This window comes from Bombina bombina, chromosome 1, assembly GCF_027579735.1.
Source record: "Bombina bombina isolate aBomBom1 chromosome 1, aBomBom1.pri, whole genome shotgun sequence".
In the NCBI taxonomy this organism is placed as follows: domain Eukaryota; kingdom Metazoa; phylum Chordata; class Amphibia; order Anura; family Bombinatoridae; genus Bombina; species Bombina bombina.
Genome location: NC_069499.1, coordinates 814,524,756 through 814,539,451, shown reverse-complemented (window position 1 = coordinate 814,539,451; position 14,696 = coordinate 814,524,756). Strand labels below are relative to the sequence as shown.

At 35.7% G+C, this 14,696-nt stretch overlaps 1 protein-coding gene across 1 annotated transcript in view; it reads right to left on the bottom strand.

Annotated features, from left to right (window-relative positions):
- The window catches only part of DIAPH2 (diaphanous related formin 2), a 2,325,141-nt gene that overhangs the window by 80,046 nt on the left and 2,230,399 nt on the right, over positions 1–14,696 (bottom strand).

Genomic DNA, 14,696 nt, shown 5'->3' with positions numbered 1-14,696 from the left:
AGTGACGTATGGGATAGTAATACCCAAGATGTGGAACTCCACAGAAGAGTCACTAGAGAGGGAGGGATAAAAATAAAAACAGCCATTATCCGCTGAAAAAATTAACTCCACATCCAAAAAACTAAGTTTTTCTCATAATTGAAAAGAAAAAACTTAAAACATAAGCAGAGGAATTAAACTGAAACAGCTGCCTGAAGAACTTTTCTACCAAAAACTGCTTCTAAAGAGGCAAATACATCAAAACGGTAGGATTTAGTAAATGTATGTAAAGAAGACCAAGTTGCTGCTTTGCAAATCTGATCAACTGAAGCTTCATTCTTAAAAGCCCACAAAGTGGAGACTGATCTAGTAGAATGAGCTGTGATTCTCTGAGACGGGCCTGACCCGACTCCAAATAAGCCTGATGAATCAAAAGCTTTAACCAAGATGCAAAGGAAATGGCAGAAGCTTTCTGACCTTTCCTAGAACCAGAAAAGACAACAAATATACTAGAAGTCTTCCTGAAATCTTTAGTAGCTTCAACATAATATTTCAAAGCTCTTACAACATCCAGAGAATGTAAGGATCTCTCCAAAGAATTCTTAGGATTAGGACACAAAGAGGGGACAACAATTTCTCTAATAATGTTGTTAGAATTCACAACTTTAGGTAAAAATTTAAATGAAGTCTGGAAGAGGAACTAGAGGCAGGAAGATATAAGCAGGTTGGTAAAACCAAGGAACTGCTAACACATCCACTAACTCCGCATGAGGATCCCTGGACCTGGACAAGTACCTGGGAAATTTCTTGTTTAGATGCGAAGCAATCAGATCTATTTCTGGAAGACCCCACATCTGAACAATCTAAAAAACACATCTGGATGGAGCGACCACTCCCCCGTATGTAAAGTCTGACGGCTGAGATAATCCGCTTCCCAATTGTCTACACCTGGGTTATGTACCGCAGAAATTAGACAAGAGCTGGATTCCACCCAAGAAAGTATCCAAGATACTTCTTTCATAGCTAGGGGACTGTGAGTCCAACCCTGATGATTGACATATGCCACAGTTGTGATATTGTCTGTCTGAAGACAAATGAATGGTCCTCTCTTCAACAGAGGCCAAACCTGAAGAGTCCTGAAAAAAGCCGGAGTTCTAAAATATTGATTGGTAACCTCGCCTCTTGAGATTTCCAAACCCCTTGTGCTGTCAGAGATCCCGAAACTGCTCCCCAACCTGAAAGACTTGCATCTGTTGTGATTACAGTCCAGGTTGGACAAACAAAAGAGGCCCCTTGAATTATAAGATGGTGATCTAAAAACCAAGTCAGAGAAAGTTGAACATTGGGATTTAAGGATATTAATTGTTATATCTTTGTATAATCCCTGCCCCATTGATTCAGCATACCTAAAACTTCCATGCACATAGCCACTGAAGGGAATGATTGACACTGAAGGTTCCAACAAGCTGAAACCAATTTTATTCATCTCTTGTCTGTTAGAGACAAAGTCATGGACACTGAATCTATCTGGAAACCTAAAAAAGTGACCCTTGTCTAAGGAATCAAGGAACTTTTTGGTAAATCGATCCTCCAACCATGTCTTTGAAGAAACAACATTAGTTGATTCGTGTGAGATTCGGCAAAATGTAAAGAAGTAAAATGTAAAGATGTACCAAGATATCGTCCAAAAAATGAAACACTGCAATACCCTGTTCTCTGATTACAGAGAGTAGGGCACCGAGAACCTTTGAAAAAATTCTTGGAGCTGTCACTAGGCCAAATGTAAGAGCAACAAATTGGTAATGCTTGTCTAGAAAAGAGAATCTCAGAAACCGATAGTGGCCTGGATGAATCGGAATATGAAGATATGCATCCTGTAAATCTATCGTGGACATATAATGACCTTGCTGAACAAAAGGCAGAATAGTCCTTATAGTCACCATTTTGAAAGTTGCACTCTCACAAAGCGGTTCAAAATTTTCAGATCCAGAACTGGCCTGAATGCATTTTCTTTCTTTGGGACAATGAATAGATTTGAATAAAACCACAGACCCTGTTCCTGGAACGGAACGGGTATAATTACCCCTGAAAGCTCTAGATCTACAACACACTTCAGAAAAGCCTGAGCCTTCACTGGATTTGCTGGAAAGCGTGAGAGAAAAAAATCTTCTCACAGGAGGTCTTACTCTGAATCCCATTTGATACCCTTGGAAGACAATGCTCTGAATCCATTGATTTTAGACAGAATCTGCCCACATTTTTTAGAAACATTTTAATCTGCCCCCCACCAGCTGAGCTGGAATGAGGGCCGCACCTTCATGCAGACTTGGGGGCTGGCTTAGGTTTCTTAAAAGGCTTGTATTTATGCCAACTTGAAGAAGGTTTTCAATTGGAACTAGATTATTTGGGGTAAGGATTGGCTTTCTGTTCCTTATTCTGTCAAAAAGAACGAAAATGATTAGAAGCTTTAGATTTACCCTTAGATCTTTTATCCTGAGGTAAAAAAACTCCCTTCCCCCCAGTAACAGTTGAAATAATTGAATCCAACTGAGAACCAAATAAATTGTTACCTTGGAAAGAAAGAGATAGTAATCTAGACTTAGATACCATGTCAGCATTCCAATATTTGAGCCACAAAGCTCTTCTAGCTAAAATAGCTAAAGACATAGATTTAACATCAATTTTGATGATATCAAAAACAGCATCACAGATAAAATGATTAGCATGTTAAAGCAAGCGAACAATGCTAGACAAATCAGGAACTATTTCCTGTTGCGCTAACCTTTCCAACCAAAAGGTTGATGAAGCTGGAACATCAGCCATATAAATGGCAGGCCTGAGAAGATAGCCAGAATATAAATAAGCTTTCCTTAGATAAGATTCAAGTTTCCAATCTAAAGGGTCCTTAAAGGAAGTACAATTTTCCATAGGGATAGTAGTACGTTTGGCAAGAGTAGAAATAGCCCAATCAACTTTGGGGATTTTTTCCCAAAACTCCAAACTAATTGCTGGCAAAGGATACAACTTTTTAAACCTAGAAGAAGGAATTAAGGAAGTACCAGGCCTATTCCATTCCTTTGAAATCATATCAGAAATAGCATCAGGAACTGGAAAAACCTCTTGAGTAACCACAGAAGGTTTATAAACAGAATTTAAATGTTTGCTAGTTTTAGTATCAAGAGCACTAGTTTCCTCAGTATCCAAAGTAATCAACACCTCTATTAACAAGGAACAAATTTACTCCATCTTAAAGAGATAAGTAGATTTGTCAGTGTCAGTATCTGAGGTAGGATCTTCTGAATCAGATAGATCCTCATCAGAGGAGGATAATTCATTATGTTGTCGGTCATTTGAAATTTCATCAACTTTATGAGAAGTTTTAAAAGACCTTTTATTAGAAGGCGGAATAGCAGACAAAGCCTTGTGCAAGGAAACTAAGACGCTGGAAATGATGAATTTGCGTCACCGAACGTATACCTTTGCGCCAAAAAATTCTCGCGCCAAGAATAACGCAATAAACATCAGCATTTTGCGACCTCGCGAGCCTAATTTTGCCTGCGAAAATTAATGAAAAAGCAGTCAATTTGAAGACAGACTATATCCCAGGTAAGAAAAAATAACTTCCTTGAAACTGATAGTCTGCAAAAGGAAATATACATAAACCTGACTTATGGCAAATATAAGTACAATACATATATTTAAAACTTTATACTAATACATAAAGTGCCAAACCATAGCTAAGAGAGTCTTAAGTAAAGAAAACATACTTATCGAAAGACACCCATCCACATAAAGCAGATAGCCAAACCAGTACTGAAAAAGTAACAGTCGAGGTAATGGAAAATGAGAGTATATCGTTGATCTGAAAAGGGAGGTAGGAGATGAATCTCTATGACCGATAACAGAGAACCTTTGAAAATATATTTCCTGTGAGGAAAAGCATAGAATCAATAGGTGATACTCCCTTCACATCCCTCTGACATTCACTGTACTCTGAGAGGAAACTGGCTTCAAAATGCTGAGAAGCGCATATCACAGAAGAAAATCAAGTACACACTTACTTCACCACCTCTATAGGAGGCAAAGTTTGTAAATTGTGGTTGTGGTGAGGGGTTTTGCTTATGTAGAGGCAGAATACAACTTAAGTTTTAAAGATGTCTGCTCTTTTCTCTCCCTGAGGGCTACAATGAAAAATTTGAAGTGCTCATTTTGCAAGAAAACAAGTTAGTTGTTTGCACAATCTGTTTGTTTTTATGTATACTTTGATTTAATTAAAAGGGCACTGTTTAATATCTCTTTAAGTTTGCATCCATCTTTTGCCTACCTGTACCATGTTCTCTCTTAGGTGACATGATTTCTGTCTCGTGTTCCTGCCTTTCTCTCCAGGGTACTTTTCATATTCACATTCATTTTGATGGTTCTCTCATGCACTTGTTGTAACCTTTTTCAATTTATCTGCTTTCATTACTAAACTTCCAAAATTCACCAACGTGTTTGCCTTTTAATTTAAATTTCTCCCACGATAAATATGTTGTCTTACGTGTTTTAATTAAATTTTTCCCATGATAAACATAATCTCTTACATGTGAAAGTTGCATTTATAAATTGTAACACATTTACTGCTCAAATAAATAAAATAAAAAAATACATAGGAATTTGCCCACAAAAAAACAACCAAATATCTTTTTAGTAGGAAACCCTGTTAAATAAATGTACTTTGCTATTAGTTTGCTATTGGAATGTAGTGTAATGTTTTGAATATTAATTTACTGAAACATGAATACTTTTACACCTTAAATAATATATTTTAACATAAATTTTAGATATGTTATTTATATCCATATTATCCTAAGCACTGTACTGGTAACAGTTACAGCTTAATAAAGGGAAACCTGAATTCTGTGGTGAAATGAAGCATAAGGAATTTAGAATTTGACAGATGATAACTCCTTGATGTTTCTTTCCTTCTAGCATTTTCTCCTTTAAGCATTCCGATCATGTCATTTCTATTATTAGGTTATTTGCAAAATTAGGACAGTTTTGTAACAACAACATTTTTAATATATTATTTTAAGGTTTGGCCAGCAATAAAGTTATAACAAGTGATGGTTCTTTACTAGAGCACCATGGGAAATGTAGTTCTGGAGTGTCAAGGTTTGCCGTCACTGCCATAGACCATAATAGTGTCTTAATGCTGCATCTCAACTGAACCTGAAATACAAGACTACTGCTGGTGCATTGAAAGTGACATACAAATTATATTTTTGCTAATTCAGCATACACTGTCAGAATTTATCATTGCACAAGTAGTTCACCAGAACTGCTTGTGCAATACCACCCCCTGCAGATTCACGGCCAATCGGCCGCTAGCAGGGGGTGTCAATCAACCCGATCATATTTGATCGGGTTGATTTCTGTCTTTAGTCCACTGGCTTTTAAATTTTGTTTATGGCGAGCCTGAAGGCTCGCCGGAAACAAGGGGCATCAAGCTCCGTTCGGAGCTTGATAATTCAGCCCCTAATTATGCTATCGGCATGTTCCTTTAAAGGGGTATGAGTGTCAAAATTAAACTTTCATGATTCAGATAGAGCATGTCATTTTAAGACACTTTCATATTCACTTCTTTTTTACATATTTACTTTGCTCTCTTGGTATCCATTGTTGAAAAATAACATTTACATATCCTACACCAGTGGAAACTAGCTGGCGATTGGTGGCTACACACATTTGTCTCCTGTCATTGGATCCCCATATGTTTTCAGCTAACTCACAGTATTGCATTGCAGCTGACTTTAACTATGTGTTTAATCCATTTGCAGGGTTTAAACACACAATAGTCCAATAATAAAATACTGTAATATATTAGAGCATTTACTTTTTCCACTTTTGTAAGTTCTAAAACACAATAGCCATCTTAGCTTAGTGTATGGATGAATAATGAGGGCCAAATAATCCTGGCTACAAAATACAGCGTGGTTATGCTAATTTTAGGTTTATGTTCGAGCCTTAAACGGACATGATTCAGATAGAGCATGTACTTTTAAACAATTTTCTAATTTATTTCTATTATCAAATTGTCTTTGTTCTTTTCGTATCCTTTGTTTAAAAGCAGTGAAGTAAGCTCAGGAGCGTGCACATGTCTGGAACATTACATGGCAGCAGTTTTTCAAGAATGTTATCAATTTGCAAGAGCACTAGATAGCAGCACTATTTCCTCTCACGCAGGGCTTCAGACACCTACCTAAGTATCTCTTCTACAAAGAATATCACGGGAATGAAGTAAATTTGATCATAGATGTAAATTGGAAACTTTTTTAAAAATTGTATTCTCTGTATGAAACACAAAAGAAAATTTTTGGTTTCATATCCCTTTAAATAACTCAGTTTTTCATTATGTTACATGAAACTATTTGCATTACTTAGAGCTAGATTACAAGGGGAGTGCTAAATTATTTGCCCTTTTGTGGGAGTGCAATAGATAACCAGTAGGGATGGGCGAATGTTTCGCAACATTCGAAAAACGGCACAAATTTTAACACATTCATTCGTTCGAATAGAATTTTGAATGTATACATAACATTCTAACATTCGATTTTCGAATGTTCGGTTTCGAATTTTATGATTACATTCGAAAATATTATTTTCGAAAAATTCGAATTTAGATTTGTAATAGTATTTCTAATGCTTTCTTTAAATGTAATATTAGAATTATGCAATATTCTATATAAAAACATTCAAAATTATATATTTGTATCTATTATGTATCAATTTATTAGATTCCCTCCCTACCACATGAACTATTGAACTTCTGAATAGTATTTGTTAAATAGAATGTTAAATTCGAAATTTCTAATGTGGACTTTCAATATAATTATAAACATTCGAATTCGAAAGTGACATTTGAAAACTGTAAATAGCATTCGATTATAGAATTTTTAAGAACATTCGTTCTTATCAACATTTGGATTATAATTCGAATTTCGGTAATAACATTCGTTCTAACATTCGAAATTCGAAAATTTACACATTCGCCCATCCCTAATAACCAGCCATTGCTACCATGAAATCTAGTTTATTTTAAAAATCTGCCCCAAAAGCCCCCAAAATACGGTCTAGTGTAGTTTATTAAAAAAATTAAAATGGCAGCATCTTTATTTTTTAACAAACTTACTGCACTAGGCAGTATTTTGGGGTTAAAGTTGGTGGGAGTGGGGTGCCTTTACATTGTGGTCAGTGGGAACTGTGTGTTATATATGTATATGCTTATATTACATATATATTTATGTGTTAATATGTGTAAATACATATATAAACACATTAATATAAATGTATATCAGCATATACAGTACATATATATTTATACTTGCTGCCATCGCTGCACGACTTACCCCCTTCACTGGCGCTGAAGTTCTGATGCTGTCTGTGACGGAATCAAAACGAGGATCTCATAGGAGCCTATGGAAGCACGTTCTCGTAAGTGTAATGCTTCATAGCAATGCGAATGCGAGGTCGTGTTCTCTTTACGGCTAACTTGTAATACCAGCGCACATTATCGTGCACTGGTATTACAATGTGGAGCGTTAATTTTGCTTTTATGAAAGCAATATAAAGTGCTCCACTTGTAATCTAGTCCTTAATATTTTACCTACGGTGGTCATTGCAGACTTATAGGACACCTTGTGTGCTTATGATTTACTATTCATCAGGTTTTTTCTCATATGTTACAGTACATTAAATGGATTTGGTTCATGCAAAAAAATGGATATCCGCTATTTTATTATCTCTATCAACCAATCCATAATTAAAAAAAAGGTGCCCGTAGATCACATGCCCTGGTTCCAAACTTTTTACATTTAATTCTTTAAAAAAACTTAAAAAGGTGACATTGAGTATCTAAAGAAAAGGTTTATTTTCAGTAGTAGTGCTTTAAAAGTAATTTATCTTTTGATTTGGTTGATTTGGTGTTGATGTCAAAACCAATTATTAGTCACTTGCCTTTGTCAATAAAGTCTGTCACATTTTTCTGTGACCCCCACAATGTGCCTGGCCTTCCTATGACTCTTCCTCTAATATAATATTACATGCAATTTGATTCATTCCGGCTGTAAAACATATCAACCTCATTTGTCACTAGATTCCCTGAGCGGTCTGTGAAATAATATGAAAAGGTTACACAGCCTAGGGAAGGCCATTAAATCATGTAAGTAGTATGCCACAGTTCAGCCTAAATAAGACATTGCTTCCCATCTGATATTGCTGCAGGTTTAGTCTCTCCTTGGTACATGAGAGGAGCGCACAATGCCATGTTAGGCAATTCTGCTATGAATGAGCAGTTTTCAAATCCAAAATATGTATCTTGCTCCTTTCCCTTATCCTGGAGGGTTTTATATAATGTATTATATTAATAGATAGATAGACAGACAGACAGTGAATTTTCATTGTTTATTTTTACTGTTTGTTCTGTTCTCTAAATAAGAAAATAATATTTTTTCATATGCCCCCCAGTGAGGCTTGATGGATTTTTTTGGAATTCAGAACCTTGACCGTGCATGCTGCAAAGTGATTGCTTGATATGTGCAGAGCATCATTTGTACATATCCCCAATGGAATCTTTTTAAGGGGCAAGTCCCTGAAATGCAAAACAATTCAGATTTTGTAATACAGTGATCCATTTTGAATGCTTCTTTAAATTGCAGAACAAGTCACCTCAGGATTGTAATTGTAAATAAATAAATAAAGTAAGTAAGTGAAAGCAAATCTATTATAACATTTTCACTTCTAAGAAAAAAAAGGTAATTCATATTTCTGGGGAATTTATTCAAAACTACTTTTTCCCCATATTTTGACTGAACTGCTTTAATTTACACTGTAGCACTGCACAATTAACAGACAATGCCCTAGCACCTACTCTTAATTGCAAATGAGCAGTATATTTTGTTCTGACAAATTTCAAAGTTCCTTTAAATTTCACTGCCACTGTAGTGTCGAAATCTGCGACCCGACGGAATGTGTGACCGTGACGTCACCACATTCCTTAGCGCACACGTGATTGGTTAACCACCAATCACCTGCTAGAGACACCTCCTTCGTCACGGTTGCACATTCCGTTGGGTCCCCTGACTCGCACTACTGTCACTAAGTGACCTACTCATTGAAGGCATCAATCTGAGTGCTCACACTGATCTGGGTGGGAAAATTATACGAGCAAAGGAACTTCACTATTGCGTTGTGCTCGTTTATTCTCCTAAAGCAACTTATCTCTAAAGCACTACACCGGAGATGTTGCTTGTGTATGAGGGTGACATAAAGACCTATAGCACAGAGAGCTGCCTGGTGACTGAGTGCAAGGGGAGAAGGTGACACGTGAAAGTAGATGTGTGTAGTAGAGACGGAGGACGTGAACCCAGAAAGTGAATATGCACAGAGATTCAAATAGAAATATCTATTATTGAGGGCTGCCCAATAGAAGCTGAAGATAGGGAAAGGTGTAAATAAAATATACACAAAATTAGTGTGATGAAGATGGCGAGAATGAGCCTTTTGCAGATACAATAAGTTCATAGGTGTGGAGCGTGAGAAAGCTCTAAAAGAGAGTAATTCGGATCAGAAACAGATGACAAGGTAGAGATGTTTTTTTTTAGCCTGTTTTTGGGAGTACAAACAATCGTGGATTTCATGACACTTTAAAAGATACGTCTCTGTGCTATAGGTCTTTACGTCACCCTCATACACAAGCAACATCTTCACTCTACCTCTGGTGTAGTGATTAGAGATAAGTTGCTTTAGGAGAATAAAAGAGAACAACGCAATAGTGAAGCTCCTTTGCTTGAAGAAATTTCCCAACAGGATCAATGTGAGCACTCAGATCGTTTAGTGACAGAAGTGCAAGTCAGGCGACCCGACAGACTGTGCGACCGTGACGGAAGGAGGTGTCTCTAGCAGGTGATTGGTGGTCAACCAGTCACGTGTGCGCTGAGGAATGGGGTGACGTCACGGTCGCACATTCCGTCGGGCCGCAGATTTCAACACTACACCACCTCTATCATGTGACAGCCTTCAGTGAATGACAGACTTATCTACGTATACATTGTGAACTCTTGCACATGCTCAGTAGGAGCTGGTGTTAACACATAAAAACAAACAAATAGCAGAGCCCTTGTAAACCAGCTCAATAAAACAAATAGTCAAATTATCTTTAAATATTATATCATAAAAAAGGATATATATCCTCATGTGACACAAAGTCCATTAGCACTTTAAATCGTTGCTGCTGACGATCATATCTTGCAGAGCTGGCAGGCAAGTTTGGTGCATAAAAACACAAAACAATAAACACAAGCAAAGACTCCTGTAAGTGTACTAATTAAAACCACAATCTTTAATATCAATAAAAGTATCTCACTTATTCAATTTAACCTCAAACAAACATGAGGTATGATATAGGAAAAGAATATATCCCAGCAGTCACAGGAGATATCATACGGTACCACAATCTCTTTCCTCCGGATCGTAGCATCTCAGGTCACCCTGATCACAAAGTCCAACGCATGCGCGTAACATGAACGCGCATGCTGACGATGACGCAATGCTTCTTTACACGCATGCGCGGAAGGTCTCAATGACGAAAGTAAAAAGGGGCTGGATGCCACGGGGTACAACAATAGATTGGAGGTTAAAAGTGTCACTCAATAGAGGCTCGCTGACAGGCGGAATATACTGCGTATACGGAGCACAATAAAAACTTCCAATTTTAAACTTTTGCTTGGATTTATCGAGTATTTGATGAATGAACATCATACTTATTTGGCTTAACATATTAAAAAATGCTAAGCACAACCCCAGACTTGACCTTCACTTTAAATGGGCTGCTCATTTTTTTGTCTTCCTGCCAACTGCAAAAAATAGTAAAAGTTCTGTTTAGTTTAGCATTCTTCTAAAGACTTTTGCACGTGTCTTCTATAAAGTGACTCTTAACAAAGAACTTATTTTTCTTATTCAAATTTCCAAACTAAGAGACAATTCTCCGTGTTCACTTTTTTGAGAATTTTTTTAAGCACTCCCTCGAGGGAGCAATGCATATTTTTTTAAAAAAACATTTATATTTAATCATTTATAAAATGCCAAACCAAATTCCATATTTGTACTGTAACATAAAACATAGCATAATGCTATTTCCTTTTTCCTTTGCAATATATGTTTAAAATAAAATAAGAAAAAAAAAGTATGAAAAAATTGTTAAACATATTATTAGTAATACGTGAAAAATATTTTTTATTATTATTTATAGTAAGTCTCAACTATACTTTATATTAAATGTATCGCATTTCCAGATTGTATTTCTATATTGTTCACATAATTATCAACTTTTACCATATTTGTGCTTATTTTTATTTTTTTATTATTATTTTTGTTATTTCTATTTTTGGAAAAATAGACATTTGTAAAAAAAAAAATAGGTCAGCAGCTATACTTTAAAAATAGATACAATTGGGTAAGTGCATGAAAATTTTATTTTGGTTTTCTTGGAAAAGATTATAATTGTATTTTCACATTGCCATTTTGACATTACAAATAATAAGAGTTTTCCTATTCATAAATAAGAATTATTGAAAATATTGGTTAATGTATAAATTAAACATTACATACCCAGCCACACATGAATGTAATTAATAAGCATTTGCTTTAATTAGATTAAAATTAAACACATTTATAAATGCATATATTATTTACCTCTTTAATAACCTTTAAACTTTTCTAGGACACACAAAAAAGTAAAAACAAGTCCAAGTAGGAAGTGTGGCTCATATTTAATATTTGAGTCTGACTGCACAAACAGGTTTGCTGAAACCACAGAATGAAATGACACTAGGTTGATGCAGAACTTTTTACTATATTAGTAGTGGGAGTTTTTCCAAATGTCATAATGTCGCTAAGGTAGTGTGAGCCATAATTATTTCCCTGTTTATAATGGAAAGGTCCAGACCAGCAGTTTATGTTATAGAATATATTCAAGTGCCAAAAGGTCCTTAATGGGACAGTCAAGTCCAAAAAAAACTTTCATGATTTAAATAGGGAATGTAATTTTAAACAACTTTCCAATTTACTTTTATCAACAATTTTGCTTTGTTCTCTTGGTATTCTTAGTTGAAAGCTAAACCTAGGAGGTTCATATGCTAATTCCTTAGACCTTGAAGACTGCCTCTAATCTGAATGCATTTTGACCACTAGAGGGCATTAGTTCATGTGTTTCATATAGATAACATTGAGCTCATGCACGTGAAGTTACCCTGGAGTGAGCACTGATTGGCTAAAATGCAAGTCTGTCAAAAGAACTGAAATAAGGGGGCAGTTTGCAGAATCATAGATACAAGGTAATCGCAGAGGTAAAAAGTGTATATCTATAACACTGTTGGTTATGCAAAACTGGGGAATGGGTAATAAAGGGATTACCTTTCTCTTTAAACAACAAAAATTCTGGTGTTGACTGTCCCTTTAAACTTTAAATCCTTAAAGGTACATAGTTGTGATTTTTTCTTTAAGCATAAAATCAGTAAATAACTACTGGAAAACGTTTAGCATAAACTACAGGGAAAAAAAAGTTTTATAACCATGAAATAGTATTATTTGGTTACTGAATTTATAGGGCTGTGCATGCTGAGATGCATCCGATGCAGAGTATGTTTAATTAATTTGAGTCAAATTAAAATTAATACCCATGGAATCAATATGTAGTATATTGCAGGGTCTTATTATCTATGGAAAACTGAAGTATCAAATGTTGTCTCCACAAGGTGAGAGGAGAAGTAATTGGCTAAGAAATAGACATTCTGATATAAAAGAAACAACTAGGTTTTGGTAAGTGATCTAATTTCAACTTACATGTAGCTGCACTTTAAAAATAATAAACATTTTTTTCAATGTACCCTATTCCTTTTTGTACAGCATCCAGCCCTTTGAGTGGTATTACGAGACTATCTTAATTAAATTAGCAAGAACAATCCAAGTGGGCATTTGCATAGACATGCATACCTCCCAACTTTTCAAAATCCAAGAGGGAAAACCTGGCCTGTTAAGGGTCCTAATGACTGAAATTAAGAAAGGAAGAACTAGACGAGTGTATATGAGGGAGGGGCATTTGACCCCATTCTAGGTGAAGTATAGTTTAGGGGGTTATCCTAAGTTTACGAGAGGGATGGGTTTGAGAAGGAGTAGAAAAGGTGGGGGTGGGTTTTGAAAAGATGCTAAAACCTTTCTGAGCTAACGTGCAGGGCCGGCTCAAGATCTTGTGCCTAGATCCAAGAATGAAATGAATATCCCCCCAGTAGTAATATTTACTGATTAGCAAATCAATCTATTTGCCAGGCTACTGACCTTACTAAGCCTACCTGCATACAAACAATGCATATGCACAATTGCACAATAAGTGGGAAGGTAGTTAAGGAAGAGATACACTTGTCCAACCTGTAATGTCGCTTCTAACTTTTCTGTGTCTTTGTGCATGATGAGGCTATGCTGTTGGGAGCCTGCGAAAGAGGCAGCAGTGGCCTGGGTCTGACAGTGACTGGCTCAGGCACTGAAGTGCTGCCTCTTGTCAAGTGCTGCATGGGTCTGTTGGACCCACTTGGTCTCATGGTTGAGCCGGCCCTGCTAACATGCGAGAACAAGCTCCCTCCCTTTATTTTGGTTACAAATTTGTTATAGTCTTTTTAAGCTTAGTTAGTGGGGCTTAGCAGTTTGTGTGGGTACCTCCTGGTTGATCAGGAGAGGTTTAGGTGCGGATTGATTTACCTAGTTGGGGATGTTGAGGCTGCTATTGGGCAAGCACTGATTGGGGATTTGATCTGCATTGGTTTAATTGGTTTATATTTATTGTTTATAAATAAAAGCTGCAGCCTTTATAACCATATTATGTGTTTATATGTCGTCATGCATATTACCTAGTAAGGGGGTCAAAACTGAGCATGCAAATACATTAAAAAAACTTTCTAAATGACTTCTATTATAAAATGTATTTCTTACTCTTTTGTATCTTCTGTTTAAACACAGCTCCTTTGTATTATAGAATACGTAGATAGGCTCAGGAGCATTGATGTCTTGTGTATAACAGTAATTTTCTGATATTTTAATAAAGTTCAAAAGCATTTATTAAAACAAAATCCAGGGATTTTTGTACGTACATCTTTAACCAAATAAAGTTCCAAATATATCATAACAAAGTATTTTCTTTTCTGTTTGTTAAAGTCCTGGCATGTTTTTTGTCCCTCAAGTAATCAAGTTGGACACATATGTTCTAAATTATTAAATCTTTCTATTGAGGGATGAGGAGGTGAATTTGTAAAGTCTATTTCATTTACTCTCTACCATTAAATATGATATAAGTTATAAGTAAAAATCACATACAAATCTCTGTCTTTCTTACCAAATAGTCAATAAGTGTCTGTAAAACAAAAAAAACAAACAAAAAAAAAACTTTTTAAAATAACAATACATACTAAGGATGTTTTGTTTTTCAAAGTTGTGAAGAACAAATACCATAGTATCAGCCAACTGGTTTAAATGAAAAAAAAAATCTCAATATTTCCTTTATAGAAATCCTCCATTTTGAAAAACTGCATGAACAATGGATATCAGAATTATAAAGAGAAAAAATATATACACATTTAAAAACAATAAATAAATAAAAAGGTCACGCAAAGTGTAAAGAATAGAACTTTAAG